We start from the raw sequence: 6,000 nt of genomic DNA, 5'->3' as shown, positions 1-6,000 counted from the left end.
ACGGAGAGAGACGTTCAAAGTTGGTACCCTGCTGCAACCTTGCTGAGAAGACCGTTGATGGAAATGGCACTTTTGCCAAATGATACATTTGTAGTGATGTTTTGAGGAAGAATCCACATTTTTAAGTCTGAATGACATTCCTTTACCGTCTTACATACTTAACGTACTGCAGGCCTTTAGTATCTATAAAAAGTTTTTTTGTTAAATATGAGATGTGCAAAAATGGCTTCCCGCTCCTCTCTCCAGAAAATTAGAAACGTAGGTGTTCGTGCGTTATGTACACAATTGATTTATAATAATTCATGAGAGAGAGAGAGAGAGAGAGAGAGAGAGAGAGAGAGAGAGAGAGAGAGAGAGAGAGAGAGAGAGAGAGCGCCTACTGTTTGATGACGTTGGCAACTCAAATCTAGTAATGCACTCAGGCTGTGCTGTTGCATAGTAGCTGTTATAATAACTGATAATGAGTTTCCAGAACCTGATGTGAGAGGAGAGATGAGCGTTGGAGTTAAACAAATCTTTGACACTTGCAAAAGACGCGATGAGTCTAATGCAAGAGTCAACGGGTCAACGCGAGGTCCCAAAAAACGAAAGGTCAACAGGATAAGTGATCACATTTGCCCATTATGAAGGGCGAATGACCACTGGAAATCAACGTTAAGAGGAAAATTCCACGCCTTGAACGAAAAGGTTAAGGAAAAACATATACATGTATTTTTTCTATTTGTTTGCTGATTTATTTACTTAATTGATTTTTTATATGAATCTGCTTTCCTTACACTTTGCTCTGGCATTCTGTTTTTCCAAAGGCTTACTAAGTAAGGCGTTTCTGTTTTGTTTCATATGAATGTATGCGCAAATATTGTTGAACCCTACGAATCCTCAGCCAATTCCCAGTGCAAAACTTTACAGATTTTTTCGACATGGGTAACACAATAGACCTACTAGATATTAGCAAAGGTACTTGACTATTGCAGAATTTTTTGTGGAGAAGAAACATGCCTAACGTGAACAACAACAGATAATAAACACACACACACACACACACACACACACACACACATATATGTATATATGTATACATGTGTGTGTGTTATTGCCTATACCTGGGTAACTCTTCCTTTAATAATCTTCCTGTTATTGATTGATTTTTCTTATCCAGTGTAATCGATGTACCTCCACCGTTATGCTTATAATTGTTGCTCTTTTAATTTGAACCTCTCAATTACTGCAATAAATAAAGTAAAATTTCTCCCTTTAGCTGTATTATGCAGTACCAGACGCGAAGTCAGTAGAATGGTCTGAAACTAGAAAGTAAATAAGAGCAGGTACCTCTGCCATGGCCAAGTCCTTTTGAGCATGTAGTAATTTCCACCAGATATCGTTAGTGCCCAGATATTCAAGAAAAGTTACATACTGATCGACCAAGTTCGTTGGTCTAAGTAATATTAAAAGCTGGTGAAGATTCATATGAAAATCTAAATATAAATACTTTTCAAGCAACTTGGGACTCAAATTCAAATGTCGAAACAACTGGTATAACAGTGCATTCTGACACAGATTCATCTGCTAGACTAACCCACTCCATTTGGTTCGAAGAAAGTTATAAATAATTCTATGTTTGCGTCCAATACTGTTAGTCACCCCTACGACTTCGATCGAGCTGTCTGTAGTAATAATCATTAAGTACAGTAAGGCACAGTGAAACTGATAAGTCCAGTGATCATTCTTTGTTCTGCCTTCATTACAAAGTTTTATAATGCACCACTCCCCACCAGAAGCTATTTCATCTGTTACTATATGTTGGGTGAAAAGAAGTCCTGAACTGTGATTGAATTTTCTTCAGTAAGACAAGACAGCAATTCCTACAATATCCAGATTAACATTCAAATTCATCTTTTTGCTTCCAGTTGCTCTTTGATAACCTTGCTAATATTTGCTTTGAATTTTCTGCCTTTGAACCACTTTCAGATGTTCACCACTTAGTTTCTTGAAACTCCTCACTTTTATCACCTCTCAGCACTGAATAAATGACAAATATTCCGGCTATGTTATATTTCACTCATATGCCATCATTACAGCCTACATACTTATACTCTACTACTATCCCACTTCTCTCAACATTTCCCCCGTAAAGATATTAAACAACCATGCGGACATACCTCAGCCTTATTGGACCCTAGTTTTGCACCAGCCAGTCAGTCCCCTTATCACCTATACATTTTCTCTTAAACCTTTAATTATATTATAAAGATATCTAATGACATTTATCAAGCTACCATCTCAACCATACATCAGTTCTGCCATAAGATTTCATCTAGTCCTCGTGCATGTTTCAGATTAAGCCAGCAACAAGCCAATATCCAGAGCCGGATATAATCTTCGTATATCGCACAATTTTTTTTTACTTTGATCTCCTCAAAGAACTGCATTTTAGTAATACGTAATAGGTACCGCTCTTCCCTCTTCAAGCCATCCCGTATATAATAATAATAATAATAATAATAATAATAATAATAATAATAATAATAATAATAATAATAATAATAATAATAATAATAATAATAATAATAATAATAAATGTTTGAAAGTTTAATCTTTATGGGTTCATGCTCCTACAGATAAGTGCATGCGCGAGAAGTTTCTGAAGGATTTGCAAATTATGAACCTCGGTAAAACTGGCAACATGTACATTCCCATGCCAGAATACGACTGGCTTGGAAAAGAGAAAAAGAGGCAAGTTGTGTACCTGAATTGGAAAACGATCGATGATAATTATAATATTGATTCGGAGATAGCAATCTTTGTTTATTAAGCAAATCACATATGTCATGATTAGATAGTGAAAACTGAACACTTTTGAAAGGACCAGTTATTTCAAGATAGTTGCGTCCTATACAGAGGCAAAAAATAAGAATATAATTAGTCCATCTGTCATACCTGTGATTCTCGTTACCCAAATAAGACGGCAAATAACTGAATCAAGCCTCTACAGGTCATTCTCTTCGGAATTCTTTTGATACTAAACCAAATAATTACTAAAACTAGAATACTTTAACAATTCATCAACATTTATGATGCTTTAGCGCCTATAGTTTGTCCGTTTGCCATTTTTAAGGAGCATTTAGCTTACATTTCCTCACAAAATCAAAAGTTCTCTCTAGTATTTTTGGATGTCAGTGGCTTCTAATCTGGTATTTGACCATTTTCAGAATTTTCCTTAGAAATTATGTACTTTTGATAATTTAATAAATATTTTTGTTAAGGTATATTTTATAATTGAGGCTTATTTAGTGAATCCAAATAACAAAACTGAACTGGTTAATTATTAATACTGGTATTTAGCACCGAGGAGAGTCGTAGGCTCGTTGACGCAGCGGCTTTTTTAAAGGTCACTGAGAATATCTCTTATAATTTTGAAAGGCCGGGCATATTTGTTTTTTCATCTCTGCTCAGCTTCTCTGCAGTCATAAATTTCCGAAAATCTCGTGTGAACACCTTATGTCATTACTTAATGGCTCTGATTTAGTGATAAAAATTGAGGGAATAGAGCAACGAAGCCCACTGCACAGAAACGAGTCTACAGTATAATACGTTGAGATCTGCTATGAACACGCTGTGAGACGCCTAGTTTAACATTTCTTTCTCTGATTCTTCTTCCACCGCATTGTATTCCAATCTAGGTAAGAACTGTTGTCTGTAATCTAGAGCATCGTTTCAAAAGAATGTAATCAGACAGAAAAGCCGCTTAGTGTGAAATATAGGAGTTGAAGATTGCCATGTAAGCATTTGTTTACGTCTGCTTATGGAAGGCAGCAGCACCTTGATGAGCGACTCGGTGGCCTTGGTTTGACTAGTCGGAACCTTGACTTGATTTTTTCTTCTACAAAACGGAGTAAACACGTTCCATTCTCGTTGTTCATTGCTACCTTTACGCCTACTGCAAGTTCCCCAATGCGGCATGTCATTAGGAGCTGAACTCCGCCTTTCTGGTTTTTGTTCAAGGGATTTCCCGGTCCCCTGTACGCATTGGCTATCGTAGGTAACCAACCTAAATTTGCTAGCAGTTGCGTTTATTTATACACATACCTTTGGGTAAATTTGCAGTTTTCAGTGTAGAATAAACGTGTATATTTGTATATATGTATTTATTTACGATGGATAGGCTAAATTAGGGATTTTGAGCATCAAAAACCCAGTTCACAGGCGAGGTTGGTTCCCCGACTAAGCTATACATTTTGTGTTAGGCCATAGGCCTAGCCTCTTCGTCCTTAATAACCTCGCAGCGTTTCGTAATCGGCTGCCACAAACAATGCGTCGTTTTCTTGTTTCAGATTGTTAATAGGGTTACTAATTTTCTAGTGCAAGGTTTAACAGGGGTTACTAATTTTGTAGTGTAAGATTTAACAGGGATTACTAATTTTCTAGTGTCAGGTTTAATAGGGGTTACTAGTTTTCTAGTGTCAGGTTTAATAGGGGTTACTATTTTTCTAGTGTCAGGGTTAATAGGGGTTACTAATTTTCTAGTGTCGGGTTAATAGGGGTTACAATTTTCTAGTGCAAGGTTTAACAGGGGTTACTAATTTTCTAGTGTAAGATTTAACAGGGATTACTAATTTTCTAGTGTCAGGTTTAATAGGGGTTACTAGTTTTCTAGTGTCAGGTTTAATAGGGGTTACTAATTTTCTAGTGTCAGGTTTAATAGGGGTTACTAATTTTCTAGTGTCAGGTTTAATAGGGGTTACTAATTTTCTAGTGTCAGGTTCAATAGGGGCCACTAATTTTCTAGTTTCAGGTTTAATATGGGTTACTAATATTCTAGTGTCAGGTTCAATAGGGGCCACTAATTTTCTAGTTTCAGGTTTAATATGGGTTACTAATAGTTCAGGTTTAATAGGTTCAATAGTGTCAGGTTCCACTAATTTTCTAGTTTTAGGTTTAATATGGGTTACTAATATTCTAGTGCCAGGTTTAATAGGGGTTACTAATTTTCCAGTTTCAGGTTTAATATGGGTTACTAATTTTCTAGTGTCAGGTTTAATAGGGGTTACTAGTTTTCTAGTTTCAGGTTTAATAGGCATTACTAATTTCCAAGTGTCAGGTTTAATAGGGGTCACTAATTTTCTAGTTTCAGGTTTAATAGGGGTTACTAATTTTCTAGTTTCAGGTTTAATGGTGTTACTGATTTTCTAGTTTCAGGTTTAATATGGGTTACTAATTTTCTAGTTTCAGGTTTAATAGGGGTTGCTAATTTTCTGGTGTCAGGTGTAATGGTGGTTACTGATTTTCTAGTGTCATGTTTAATAGGGGTTGCTAATTTTCTGGTGTCAGGTGTAATGGGGGTTACTGATTTTCTAGTGTCAGGTTTAATAGGGGTTACTAATTATCTAGTGTCAGGTTTAATAGGGGTTGCTAATTTTCTGGTGTCAGGTTTAATGGGGCTTACTGATTTTCTAGTGTCAGGTTTAATAAGGGTTACTAATTTTCTAGTGTAAGGTTTAATAGAGGTTACTAATTATCTAGTGTCAGGTTTAATATGGGTTACTAATTTTCTAGTGTCAGGTTTAATAGGGGCCACTAATTTTCTTGTGTCAGGTTTAATAGGGGCCACTAATTTTCTTGTGTCATGTTTAGTAGGGGTCACTAATTTTCTCATGTCAGGTTTAATAGGGGCCACTAATTTTCTCGTGTCAGGTTTAATAGGGCCACTAATTTTCTAGGGTCAGGTTTAATAGGGGCCTCTAATTTTCTCATGTCAGGTTTAATAGGGTCCACTAATTTTCTTGTGTCAGGTTTAATAGGGGCCACTAATTTTCTAGTGTCATGTTTAATAAGGGCACTAATTTTCTTGTGTCAGGGTTAAAAGGGGCCACTAATTTTCTTGTGTCAGGTTTAATAAGGGCCACTAATTTTCTAGTGTCAGGTTTAATAGGGGCCACTAATTTTCTCGTGTCAGGTTTAATAGGGCTACTAATTTTCTAGTGTCAGGTTTAATAGGGGCCA

General features: G+C 36.3%; 1 protein-coding gene across 6 annotated transcripts in view; it reads left to right on the top strand.

Moving 5' to 3' along the window:
* The first annotated feature begins 3,324 nt into the window (after window positions 1-3,324).
* Window positions 3,325-6,000, top strand: part of LOC136830820 (serine-arginine protein 55-like) — a 193,762-nt gene continuing 191,086 nt past the window's right edge. Inside the window, exon 1 of one of the 6 annotated variants that reach the window (XM_067090769.1) lies at window positions 3,325-3,680. The gene's annotated coding sequence lies outside the window, so the exon portion shown is untranslated. Of the gene's footprint in view, window positions 3,681-3,788; window positions 4,040-6,000 lie in introns of those variants that run through there. The other 5 variants (XM_067090771.1, XM_067090773.1, XM_067090770.1 and 2 more) reach the window with 5 other exon arrangements.

Source organism: Macrobrachium rosenbergii, chromosome 47 (assembly GCF_040412425.1).
Source record: "Macrobrachium rosenbergii isolate ZJJX-2024 chromosome 47, ASM4041242v1, whole genome shotgun sequence".
In the NCBI taxonomy this organism is placed as follows: domain Eukaryota; kingdom Metazoa; phylum Arthropoda; class Malacostraca; order Decapoda; family Palaemonidae; genus Macrobrachium; species Macrobrachium rosenbergii.
Note: the sequence above shows the minus strand (reverse complement) of the source record. Positions and strands in the feature narration are given on the sequence as shown.